This window comes from Xiphophorus maculatus, chromosome 13 (genome assembly GCF_002775205.1).
Source record: "Xiphophorus maculatus strain JP 163 A chromosome 13, X_maculatus-5.0-male, whole genome shotgun sequence".
NCBI classification, from domain to species: Eukaryota; Metazoa; Chordata; class Actinopteri; order Cyprinodontiformes; family Poeciliidae; genus Xiphophorus; species Xiphophorus maculatus.
Window position 1 is genome coordinate 8,107,296 of NC_036455.1, and position 14,003 is coordinate 8,121,298.

A 14,003-nucleotide genomic window follows, 5' to 3' on the forward strand; every position below is an offset into this window, starting at 1 on the left:
TAACCCAGCTGGTTGAGAAAACATCTCCTGATGAAATCATTTGAAGCATTTCTTTGTTGACCACATCTTCATCTTTAAGTGAAAATGGTTTGAGAGGCCCATGCTCATTTTCTTTAATACTTATTGTTTCCCAATGATAAGCTGTGGCCATCTGATGCTTTTTCGTAAGTGATTTGGTTATATTTTTAAAGTTTTTAAAATATTCTTTAAACATTTTGTGTTTAGCCTCAAACCTCATAGACCACATATGTAACAATGGACCTATTTTCCTAATGGAAGATGGATAGTGGATCATAAAATGATGCTTAGGTATCAAATTTCGATGTGAATATAAGAACTTAAAGAGTCTATGGTGTTCAACAATCAAATGCTTCAAATACATCGTCATACCCATAGTGAGAATAGGAGAAAAGACAATGTTCACAAAATGTGCTTTGAATAGCTCATCAAATGCTCCAAGAGAACCGTTTGTCTGGCATGGGATGAGGCACTTATCCATGACGATGTAGAAGCTGTCAATCTTGCTTCTCTGACGCCCAACAGCAAGGAGGTATGGCTGCAGACCCTGTTGACCCCGGAGATGCTCCTCTAAACTGCAGCATGACTAAAATTAAAAAGATATACACCAAACATAAGAAACAAAACATACAGCTTTACGATACATGTTACATCGAAAATAAATGTAAGTATGCCCAGACATCTTCAAAGCTGTCATTCAAACATCTGTATTTATGCATGTCTATAAAAGGAAATAGACAGATAATTTTGCATATTTTAAACTTCAATTACCTTATGAAAGACAACAAGTCTCTCAACTGCATCACTTGCACTGATTTTTGGAGACTTCTGTCCTCCTGGTTGCGGTGGAAGGAGATGTAAGAGAAGTAACAGCGAGGCCGTTTCTTGGTCATAGCCTGAGGACAAATTTATAAAAGTTTTCAGATATAATATCAGAACTTTATGAGTACTCTGAACAGTCAACTATCTTCAGATATATCTAGGTACTTACTAGATGTGTTAGCAGACAAAAAATATTGTTACATTCTTAGCAGACACTGAGTTATTAGGATTCTCAGGTTTTTGCTTCTTGCGTGGTATCTCATCCATTAGTATTGTTGATGTTGATGCATTTGAGTCGAAGCTCGAGTCAGACTCAGAAGCAGATTACCATTCTGAGAACTCTGAAGAAAGAGACAATAGACATCAGTGACATTCTTTGGTAAAATCTGTATAACAGTTGATTTAATTTGCTTTGGCATCTCACCATCATAGCAGAAAACTGTCAGTACCACATTGCCTTGTCTAAGGAGGTCACTGAATATTTCTTCATCAACTTCAGTACCTGTTTGTATGTAACTTTGCCTTCAGGTGGCAGGCAAAATCGTTCAATGACTGAAAAAACGAGGCAAGATTTAGAGCCTAATTCTGTAATTAGCTGGATTTTTTAAAACTAACAGTTACTTGTTATGGATCATGTGATTAGTATGAAACATATTAATGAAAATACAATGGATTACTCTTTTTACTTACCACAAATGTGTAAAATATGTGTTAAATAGACATACATTGAAAAGAATAATGCCCATGCCCCACACACGTCTTAAATAAATAACAAACCTTTCTCATGAAACTGATTAAAGTCATCCATCTGTTCCCTTGACTTTATACCCACAAGTTTATTCCTAAAGGTCTTTTATGTTTTTGCTCCTGATCTTTTACAAAAAATTAATAAGTCACTCTCCTCTGGAGTCTTCCCTCAGGCTTTAAAGACAAGTGGTTATGGGATTTTTTTACGGGATAGAAATATTCAAGTAAAAATAGGATGTCAGTTTTCGAAATTATGTAAAATAGAAAATGGAACACCTTTAGGAAGTGTGGTAAGTCCAACATTATTTTCAGTTATGATCAACGACATTTTTAAAGAATTATCCATCGGTTTTGGTAAGTCACTTTTTGCTGATGATGGAGCATTATGGACAAGGGGAAGAAATGTGGACCGTCTTATTGTTAAAATACAGGAAGGTATAGATAAAGTGGGTAAGTGGGGAGTAAAGTGGGGCTTTAAATTTTGAAAAGACAAAAGTAATGTTTTTCACAAATAAAAAAATAGGGGTTGATAAAAAGTTGTGTTTATATGGGAAAGAGTTAGAAAGGGTTGATTGGTTTCGTTTTTTGGGAGTAGTTTTTGATAAGAAACTAACTTGGGGAAATCATATAGAACATATTATGGAGAAGAATAAAAAGGTTCTAAACATTATGAGGTGTTTAGCTGGGTTGACATGGGGTGCGAATTTCGATTCCCTTAAAAATATATATGTGTCTCTAATTAGATCAAGAATAGATTATGGGAGTGTGGTGTATGGATCAGCAGCTAAAACTAGGTTAAAAAAGTTAGATGTTATTCAAGCCAGAGCACTGAGAATCTGTTTAGGGGCAGTTAAATCAACACCAATATGTGCATTACAAGTAGAGTCAGGAGAAATGCCATTATGCATTAGAAGACAGCAGCTAATGGTCAATTATTGGATAAGTTTAAAAGGACATAATGCAGATCACCCGGTTAAGAAATTATTAGGAGAGTGTTGGGAAAGAGGAAAGAAACAAATTGATAGCTTTGGGTGGGTTGGGGATGATAGAGCGAAAATGTTTAATGTATATTATAAGGAATTTAGTCCAACTGTATTGTGGCCTTTGAGACCGACATGGACTTGGAAATATATTAATGTAGACAGAACACTAACAAATATTAGGAAAAGGAACACATTAGATACTTGCCAAGAATTTTATAATCAAATGCAGAATAAATATAATGAATATTTGCAAATTTATACGGATGGGTCGAAAGACCCTAAAAGTGAAGCAACCAGTATAGCTGTAGTGATTCCTGAATTAAAGATTAGTATTTCAAAAAGAACATCTGATTATTTGAGTGTATTCGCGGTAGAACTAGGTGCTATTTTAGTAGCTTTAGAATGGGTGGAGGAAACTGATAGGAATAAAATAATAGTTTGTAGTGACTCTCTATCTGCGTTGACGAGTATCGGAAAGGGACGTACAAAAAATCATCAAAATATTTTATATGAGATTATGGCGGTTCATCATAGGATATGTGAACAAAATAAACATGTTGTATTATTCTGGACTCCTGCTCATGTAGGTGTTATGGGGAATGAAAGAGCGGACAGGCTGGCGAAGGAGACAATTAAAAAAGATGATATTGATATGCAAATAAAGTTATCTAAATCTGAAGGCAAAAGTATAATTTGGAAAGAAAGCAAGAAGATATGGGAAGTTAGGTGGGTAAATGAAATAAATGGAAGACATTTATTTAGAATACAAAATACAGTCGATGTAGAAAGGATCAGAGGATTAAACAGGAGGGAAGAGATAATTATAAATAGAATAAGAACTGGGCATAGTTTCCTAAACGGAACTCTTTTTAAGATGGGGAAACACCTTACTGGTTTATGTAGATGGTGTGATGAAGTAGAAACAGTGGAACATGTTTTGATTAAATGTAGGAAATACGCAAGTCAAAGAAGATTATTAAAAACAGATCTAGGTGTTAGTAGGGAATTGGAATTTGACAAGGTGATCGATCAGCTGAATAGTATTGAGGGGAAAAAGAAGATTTTTCGTTTTTTAAAAAACACTGGGATTTTTAAGAGTCTTTGAGGAGTAGGTGGTAGGAGGCAATAGAGGGCAGTAGTGCAACATAATTGGATGCAAGCTGCCGTTAAAATCTAAAGAAGAAGAAGAAGAAGAAGAAGAAGACAAAGAAAATGGCGCATGGTCTGTTTGGTTGAATGTTCGACTGTTTCTCTAAACGAGTTTATCAACGAGCCGTTAACTGCTGCTGAAGAAACATTCACAGAGTTTAAAGAAATCATCGTCAAGTCGGAGGAAGAGATGGATGATCATCGCAGACTGCTGGATTTCTCCCGGAGGCCCCAGATAATCTTACACCGAATAGGTAGGAACCAGCAGCGTTTGGATGCAGGTTAAGGTCTAAATGTCTGCACCTTTCTGTATGAGGATCATTTTAGTAAATGTTCTTTTCCCGTATAAATGTTTTGTTAACCGGTAAATGAACGCAGGAATCACAATTACGCTGTGAAAATGGTTTATTGATGTAGAAATAAAATGACCTTTTATGGCTTTTCCTCCTTTAACTACACGAAGCTGAAGTTGGTTTGGGATTTGTGAAACTTTTTTCTGATTTGTGAAACTTTTTTCTGATTTGTGAAACTTTATTCTGATTTGTGAAACTTTTATCTGATTTGTGAAACTTTATTCTGATTTGTGAAACTTTTTTCTGATTTGTGAAACTTTATGTAACAGACGGCTGCAGAAGATCTTTCCTTCCAACAACCATCTCCATCTACAATAACTCTTGGAAGAATTCATGAGTAACACCAACATTTAATTTCCCATTAGGATTAATAAAGTGGTTTTGAATTAGAATTGAATTGGAATTTTAAAAAAACTGCATGGAACAAGTGTGAATAGTAATCTAAGCTTTAGTGAAGTTTCACAAATCCCAAACATGAATTAAAATATTCTGCTATTAGAGAAGAATAATCTAGTCCAAGTTTGAAATACGTAGTTGTTGTAGTTTTGGCATTAGAGCAGTTTTAATATGAGCTGGATGCAAAGATGGGTAAAAATGGCATTTTATTGAAGTTCCACAAATCGGATAAAAGTTTCACAAATCACAAAGATGGTTTTAAATATTCTGCTGTTAGTTGAAAATAATCTTGTCCAGGTTTCAAGAGTTTAGGTGTTATGGTAGTATTGGAATTGTAGCAGTTATACTATAACAGAGATTAAAAAGTGGTGAAATCAACCTTTATTGAAGTTTCACAAATCAGAAACATGGTTATAAATATTCTGCTGTGAGAGCAGATTAACCCAGTCCAGGTCAGAAGAGTCTAGCTGTTGTAGTTTTTAAACTAGACTCTATTAAAGATGTGGACTGCAGTGAAAAATTAAGTGGACTCGCCCTTTAGCCATTTCCTGAATCAGAAGCTGGAATCGGAAACCAACTTCAGCTTCATCCAATGATCTCAGGTAATTACTAATTGGAACGTGCATATATAAGCTAGTAAAGCCTTGCAATGCAAACAGCATGAAACAATAATAGAGGTGTTATTATCTGTCAAACTAAACCTCATATAAAAGTCCAATCAACAAGCCACTGCTGCATTGAGGTGATGTTTCATACGTAGGTGTAACACATGAGAAAACCCGGATCGTGACAGACGACGTGGAGTTTCAAATAATATCAAGTGGCCTAGGCTCTCCCTATTAAAAGTACCCAGGCAAGTCTGGCTTAAAATTATGAAACAGAAGTAGTATACAAAATATATTTTATTTATACATACTTTTATAATATTAAAAATAGACTTTATTATTCTAATTTAAAACCCAATGAAGCACAGCAACCCAGAACAAACACTAGGAGCAGTCTGAGACTTAAAACAACTGCAAACCAAATTAGTAGCACACACCACACACTACAGGATGATCGGTTACGAAATCGCAAGCGACAATCTTAGAGAACGATCAACGTTCTAAAATTGTCGTATGGAGAGGGGGGGGATTGTGTAGTGTGAACTATTGCATCGGGTAGTCGATGTGCCCATCTTCTCTATTTAAATCTAATTATTACTATAGGGCAACATGATATACAGACTTTATAATCTGCACTCTTGGTTGAATGCAGTATTTATTTCCACTTTGGCTTTATGTTGTTTAATTTTTGTTCAAGTAGATTTTTTATTAATGGAGACTGAGAATCCATGTTATTTATGGTTTTGGTTGTTTTGTTTTGTTCATCAGTTCCAGTGTTTAGTGTTCTTTTGAAAATAAAGTGTATCTATCTTTGGCAGAAAATCGCATGCATTATTACGTCATTTCCATTAAATCAGTGTAAAATGGTCTTCAAACAATATTATCGTTTATCGCAATAATTTTTGAGACGATTAATCGTTCAGCAAAATTTGTTATCGTGACAGGCCTAGTAGCAACAATATAAAAAGCGACACTGACGTTACACAGAACCAGCCATAAGTTACACATCAAAAATCCATTTATCCTACCAGCAGCACATATATTGATGATCCTGCGGCGCCAGCGCTCATCCGACAGACATCCAACTGCACACAACAACACTCATAGCTTGGCTGCCACACTCGGTGCCTATCTGCACTAATAAGCCCGACAATGCTGTGAACCGGAAGTGAAGGTGGGGAAAAGCATAGACATAATATAATGAGTAGACCCCGCATGGCTGCTCTGGCGTAGGAAATACGGCGGCCATCTTGGAGCGGTCGTCCCTCCTACTTGGCTAAACCAAAACAGCAGAAGATGCCTCAGCACTGCCAGATATTTGTGTTCAGATCGACAGACTAAAGACGCGAGATCTCAGGGGATAACGTTTCACAAGTAAGATGGACATATTACAGTTTATATTTTGTGATTAGAATATTACTATACTGTATTTATGTCCACTGACAAAACAACAGCTAATATTAGCTATCAGCTTAGTGTAATACCGGGGTTCAGCCCCGCTATGAAGGCTAACCGAGATTTTGTAAATCTTAAAAAGTTTTAAATATTCCCTAACATTGATTTAGATTATTCCACACAAGGTGGCAAAGACTCTTATTTATATGAAATTCTTTCACTCTGTCTAAAGTAAAATAGCTCCTGTTTTTGTTTTGAAGGTTTCATAAAGACCATGTGAGGAAGAAGTGGGGAATGTCTTTAAGGAGAGACGGATTCACTGCACTGATGAATCTCAGCTGCTGAATCTCTCTTAAGCTCCTCCTCAGCTGGAAAACATGAATAAAACCTATATAGATATTATGTATATACGCATGTCCATATAAATATGTGTAGTTTAATGCATATTATTCAGCATTAATAATTATTTAAGCATCTTTATTTCTCTCTGATTGTATTATTTTGTGTTTGTATATTTATATAAATATGTACTGATATTACTAAATAACATATTAAAAAAATTATGACTGGTTGTGTGCTTTGTAAAATAATCATAATACAGAAATATCAACACATTCTATTCTGACTCTAATCTGTTTTCCCCACTAAGAATAGTTAAATATGCTCAACCTTATATCAGTCATTCAAAAATACTTTAAAAATCATTTCCTTGTAAATGTTGCTAACCTTTTAATAAGGTTTACAGAAAAATTGGTGAATATCTGTTTAGTATTTAGCGAGTTATGATTGATAAATGCGCTGATACGTCATTGAGTCTGTTAAACATAAAGCTGAGTGGAACGGTTGACCGCTCCAAGATGGCCGCCTTAAATCTCTTCAGTAACAATAGGCAAGAGCGGTCCATGAGGCGTTTATTTATAGTCTATGGGGAAATAGGGCACAATGACGTATGGGCAAAGGTGCATTCATGGGCCCAATATGGGTGGGAATTTACAGCTACTTCATGTAAACACATTTTTCAACTAATATACCACCCAGTTACATAAATAAAAGAAGTTCAATGTCCAAAAAACTTGAAAATTGCTTTTATAGTTTATTTTTTCCCGTTTTACAAGCAAATAACAAAGATCAAACTTTTCATTAGTGATGTGTTGAGTAATGAAGCGGGTAAGACAGAGAACTCACCTAAACCTGAGCAGTTAAAGTTTTTATTTTTTAGTAATAAATCGTTGTCCCTGGTGACATAGCGAGTAACAAGCCAATCACAAGCCTCTTTTCTTTTTGTTTCTAGTTTCTTTTGGATCTAGCCATTGTTTCATACAACCAGATTAATCAGAATTTATGTATCAGAATCACAAACATTTTAAACTTGTTTATTCATTGTAAAGCTTCATGTTGTTTTCACGTTGCCTATTTTACATATATTGTCCAGTTGATGTCACAGTAGAGCAAATGAAGCACCGCGGTGCATCGGCTCATGAGTCGAATGATTGGATGGAGTTCCTCAGGGCTTTTAAAAAAGTGGACTAAAATGAAATTTGAATATAATTTATAGTATTTGTTTAAAATCCGTTCATTTGAGAATTCTCCAAATGTCAGCTGGATATGTCGATTCATCTATATCTCTGTCTACGCTCTTGAATTTTCAAATGGTTTTTTGTTCATTTCTGCCTTAAACGATTTACTTCAGTAAAGTTAACAATTGCTCTTTTTCTCTGTTTTCTTCTCCAGATTCCCTGAAGTGTAACATTTATAACCTGGAGAGGAGATCCACTCTGGACCAGGAGGAGTTAGAACCTGTGCAGGTGAAACAAGAACAGGAAGAGCCTGAAGATCATCAGATAAAAGTGGAAGAGAAAGAAGTTTACTGCAGTCAGGCTGAAGAACAGATTGGATTAAAACAGGAGACTGATACCTGCATGTTGGTTCCTGTTGATGAGCAAACAGACCACACTGAATCAGAACCAAACAGGAACCAAGACATATTCCAGGAAGCTACTGAAGCTGAGAACCAAAATCAGGAAAGAAGAAAACCTTTCTCATGTGACATCTGTAAAAAGTGTTTTGCTTTCAAATCTGCTTTTGATGCTCACATGAGAACTCATACGGGTGAAAAGCCGTTTTCATGTGTGAACTGTGGAAAATGTTTTAGTCACAAACAGCATTTAACTCGGCACATGATGATTCACACTGGTGAAAAGCCGTTTTCATGTGTGAACTGTGGAAAACGCTTTAGTCGAAAACTTAGTTTAACTCAGCACATGATGATTCACACTGGTGAAAAGCCGTTTTCATGTGCGACCTGTGGAAAAGGTTATTGTCAAAAACAGGCTTTAACTCAGCACATGATGATTCACACAGGTGAAAAGTCATTTTCATGTGTGAACTGTGGAAAAGGTTTTTGTCAAAAACAGGTATTAACTCGGCACATGATGATTCACACTGGTGAAAAGCCGTTTTCATGTGTGACCTGTGGAAAAAGTTTTAGTCACAAACAGGTTTTAACTCAGCACATGATGATTCACACTGGTGAAAAGCCTTTTTCATGTGTGAACTGTGGAAAATGTTTTAGTCAAAAACTTAATTTAACTCAGCACATGATTATTCACACTGGTGAAAAGCCATTTTCATGTGTGAAATGTGGAAAAAGTTTTAGTCACAAACAGGTTTTAACTCGGCACATGATGATTCACACTGGTGAAAAGCCGTTTTCATGTGTGACCTGTGGAAAAGGTTTTAGTCACAAACAGCATATAACTCAGCACATGATGATTCACACTGGTGAAAAGCCGTTTTCATGTGTGAACTGTGGAAAAAGTTTTAGTCACAAACAGCATTTAACTCAGCACATGATGATTCACAATGGTGAAAAGCTGTTTTCATGTGTGACCTGTGGAAAAAGTTTTAGTCACAAACAGCATTTAACTCAGCACATGATGATTCACACTGGTGAAAAGCCGTTTTCATGTGTGAAATGTGGAAAAGGTTTTAGTCACAAACAGGTTTTAACTCGGCACATGATGATTCACACTGGTGAAAAGCCGTTTTCATGTGTGACCTGTGGAAAAAGTTTTAGTCACAAACAGCATTTAACTCAGCACATGATGATTCACAATGGTGAAAAGCCGTTTTCATGTGTGACCTGTGGAAAAGGTTTTTGTCAAAAACTTAGTTTAACTGAACACATGATGATTCACACTGGTGAAAAGCCGTTTTCATGTGTGAACTGTGGGAAATGTTTTAGTCGAAAACGGATTTTAACTCAGCACATGATGATTCACACTGGTGAAAAGCCGTTTTCATGTGTGAAATGTGGAAAGAGTTTTAGTCAAAAACAGGATTTAACTCGGCACATGATGATTCACACTGGTGAAAAGCCGTTTTCATGTGTGAACTGTGGAAAACGTTTTGGTCAAAAACGGATTTTAACTCAGCACATGATGATTCACACAGGTGAAAAGCCGTTTTCATGTGTGAACTGGGGAAAAAGTTTAGTCGAAAACAGCATTTAACTCAGCACATGATGATTCACACTGGTGAAAAGCCGTTTTTATGTGTGACCTGTGGAAAAGGTTTTAGTCACAAACATCATTTAACTCGGCACATGATGATTCACACTGGTGAAAAGCCATTTTCATGTGTGAACTGTGGAAAATGTTTTAGTCAAAAACTTAATTTAACTCAGCACATGATGATTCACACTGGTGAAAAGCCGTTTTCATGTGTGAACTGTGGGAAATGTTTTAGTCGAAAACGGATTTTAACTCAGCACATGATGATTCACACTGGTGAAAAGCCGTTTTCATGTGTGAACTGTGGAAAACGTTTTGGTCAAAAACGGATTTTAACTCAGCACATGATGATTCACACTGGTGAAAAGCCGTTTTCATGTGTGAGATGTGGAAAAAGTTTTACTCAAAAACGGATTATAACTGAACACATGATGATTCACACAGGTGAAAAGCCGTTTTCATGTGTGAACTGGGGAAAAAGTTTAGTCGAAAACAGCATTTAACTCAGCACATGATGATTCACACTGGTGAAAAGCCGTTTTTATGTGTGACCTGTGGAAAAGGTTTTAGTCACAAACATCATTTAACTCGGCACATGATGATTCACACTGGTGAAAAGCCATTTTCATGTGTGAACTGTGGAAAATGTTTTAGTCAAAAACTTAATTTAACTGAACACATGATGATTCACACTGGTGAAAAGCCGTTTTCATGTGTGAAATGTGGAAAAGGTTTTTGTCAAAAACTTAGTTTAACTGAACACATGATGATTCACACTGGTGAAAAGCCGTTTTCATGTGTGAATTGTGGAAAATGTTTTAGTCAAAAACGGATTTTAACTCAGCACATGATGATTCACACTGGTGAAAAGCCGTTTTCATGTGTGAACTGTGAAAAAATCTTTAGTCGCAAAGGTAGTTTGACTCGCCACGAGGCGTCACACAGGTGAAATGCAGTAGAAGAATTTTCCATACATGTCCTATGTTGAGGTTCACTATAGAACTGATTTGGTTTAAAACTGGAATGAAAGACTGGAGGGGTTTCATGTCTATAAAGCTGAAAATTGTTGTATTTGTTAAATGTGATCATTTGGATACTTGGAGATGTGCAACCATGACACCTTTTCCTTCAGAGATGCTTTCTTGTTCTTTTTGGTATATTCTTTATCAAAAAACAATAATGATAAACTGTATGTTATTGTATTAACTTACTGTTTATGTCAAACTGTATGTTGTGTGTGTACAACATGAAGAGCAGAGGGCTCAGCACACAGCCATGAGGAGTGCCAGTACTGATGCTGATGGATGAAGAGGCTTGGGGGCCCACTGACTATTTCATGCATTAACAGAGTTTGACCGGACATGGACTCCCTTCCAGAACATTCTCACATGATTGGACTTGAGGGATTGATTTGTATTATTCTGTACCATAGAGAGTTTGTGGGGTTTATTTTAAAAGTTTTTTAAATCAACAATAGAATGTACAGAATTGAGTGTTTTCAAAACATCTGCAAAAAAGTATTTGTGATAGTTTTGTCTTTAAAGTAAAATGAGATTGAGATTTCTTTCAAATTATTGTAACCAGTTTTACTCTACCTGATTAAAATCTTTTCAAATGACAGAAAACTCATTTGTACTTTAAAGAAAATGCAAGATTCACCACAAACTAATTTTCATGCATTGATTGCACAAAGTACCTGTGATTATTTTTAATATTTTGCTTTTTTTCTCTAGTTTTAGTTGTAATATTTTGCTCTTTTTTGCTGCATGCATTTATGTTGAAGGTTATCCTGCAATAGTCAGCCCCGCCCACTCCTCACTACTACCCAGGGCTGTCTACTGACCAGTTCTCTGTCTAACAGGTCCGGAAAATCTCTGAGACCTGGGTATTACCCTAAAAGTACTCTATAAGAGATAATCTATTTAAACTGGTGGCGAAAGTGATTCGTCTAGCTCTAACTACCTCCAATCCAGAAGTTATGACCCTTTACAGTTAAGAAACAATCAGCTGAGTAGCCCTCACAGCTGCATAATTCCAATAACCACTTCTGTTAACGGTAGCCCACTTTCTAAATCATAACTTGCACTTGGAACCGGCTAGATTATGTTTAGTGACTTAGATGTAAGTCCCAGGGTCATTATTTACTCTCACCAAAGGAAATTATGAAGCCTCCTATTTACTGGAATCATGTACATTAGTTTTACCTTAATTAAAAGAACTGAACGAAGATTAAATGACTCTATTAATTCCAATGTCCACCAACCTCTTTAGAATTTTATAGTATAAATTTATTAAGCCAGCTTAAGCAGGGATATGCGACATACAAATCAATAATCAATCGTAAATAATTCAAAAACAGTGTAATAAAATTTACATGTACAATCATACTACCCTGTCCTCTTTTCCCTGACTAAAGTCGCAAGTTCTGAAATGGAATTTCAATGAGCAGATTCAACTCATACCCAGACGCGAAGGTGTTGTAGCATCTCTGCGGTAGCCTCCTGGTGTCTTGGCTTCTCACGGCCCGGTCCTTCCCAGATAATGGGGAGATGGTGGTCGGCTAAACAGACCGGACAGCCGCTTTTAGCTTTCCTCCAAACCAGCATCTCTCTCTCCTCCGACAGGACTCCATTTTTGGCCCAATCCAATTTCTTCAGGGCTCGTCCTGCCCAAATCCCTGAAGGCGTTCTTCTAATTACAACCACCCCTTTCACGGTGGCCAGTCCGAGATAGGGTGGAATGGTACATGATTCACTGGCCATTTCACCGGCTTCTGTTTCACTTTAGTCAGGAACTGGCTTGAGCTGCTCAACTCCCTGGATCCCTTTTCTTTCCAGCAATACTGTGTTCCTATCCAGTACTTTCTTGACGATGTCAGTTGTCTCAAACTTGGGTTTTACTGCTGCATGTACAGGTTGCTCTCTTGCTTTGACCCACACGCGCTGTCCCTCTCGGAATGGCACTCTGGGCGTCAGCTTCTCCTTTTTGTCGCTGGAGCCCCGCCCCACTTCCTTCGTGGTGAACGGCCGTTGGTTGAGTTCCATCGCAGGGGCGGGTCTTTCGGCTCTGCTTCTGTCGTTCAGGGCCTGCCCTATTTCCACCGCTTGGGTGCTCCAACTGTTGGTGTTAGCATTTTTAGCTATCCAGCTTTTCACTAACCCTATGGCTCGTTCCACCACTCCGTTAGCTTGTGGGGTGTAGGGAGGCGAGTAAACTCGCATTACTCCATACTTCTGACACCACTGGTCAACCTGTGAATTACGGAAATGAGTCCCATTGTCCGTGCGCAGCTCTTTCGGGATTCCCAGGGCACTGCATACTTGTTCCAGCATGCCGACAACGCTATTGCCGTTTGCTTTCCTGGCTGCTTTTGTAGTTACAAACCCCGACATAGAATCCACCAGCACTAAGAGGTACTTCTCACCTCTCCTTCCTGTTATCCCCATGGGGCCTGCGACATCCATGCAGACTGAGCCCCAGGGGACCGTGCTTTTGATGGACAACCCATCCATCCGCTGCCCTCGGCGACCTGCGTTGTATTGACCACACACTTCACAGTCCCTTAGCACGCGTTGGACTTGTTTCACTGGGATCCAAAGGTCTTGCTCCTCCAGTTCCTTACGGGTAGGTCGCACGCCTGCATGTCCAAGGGCCTCATGCACGCTCCGCACGACCTCGACCACGTATTCTTCTGGGACCTCCCGTCCTTTGGGAGTTCTGTCCCACTTCTCGGTACCGACAAAGACGATCTTCCTTTGTTGGACATAACAGTCCACTTCATCATTCCCACGCCAATGAGCTCCCTCATGCGTGTGTGCTCTTTGGTGCTGCACTTCTATTTCCAACTGCAGCTTCAGCTCAGCAATCTTTTTCCACAAATCTTTGTGCGCCACTGGCTTGCCCTTTGCTGTCTCGAAACCATTTTCTTCCCAAATGGCCAAGTCCTCTCTGAGAGCCTGAGCGCAGTAGTAACTGTCGGTTACTAACCTGGCACTTTTGATTTTCCTTTTCACCAGCTCCAGC

General features: G+C 37.8%; 1 pseudogene; it reads left to right on the forward strand.

The window, feature by feature from the left end:
- The first annotated feature begins 8,371 nt into the window (after positions 1 to 8,371).
- LOC111610420 lies at positions 8,372 to 11,115 on the forward strand (annotated as a pseudogene).
- The last annotated feature ends 2,888 nt before the right edge of the window (positions 11,116 to 14,003 follow it).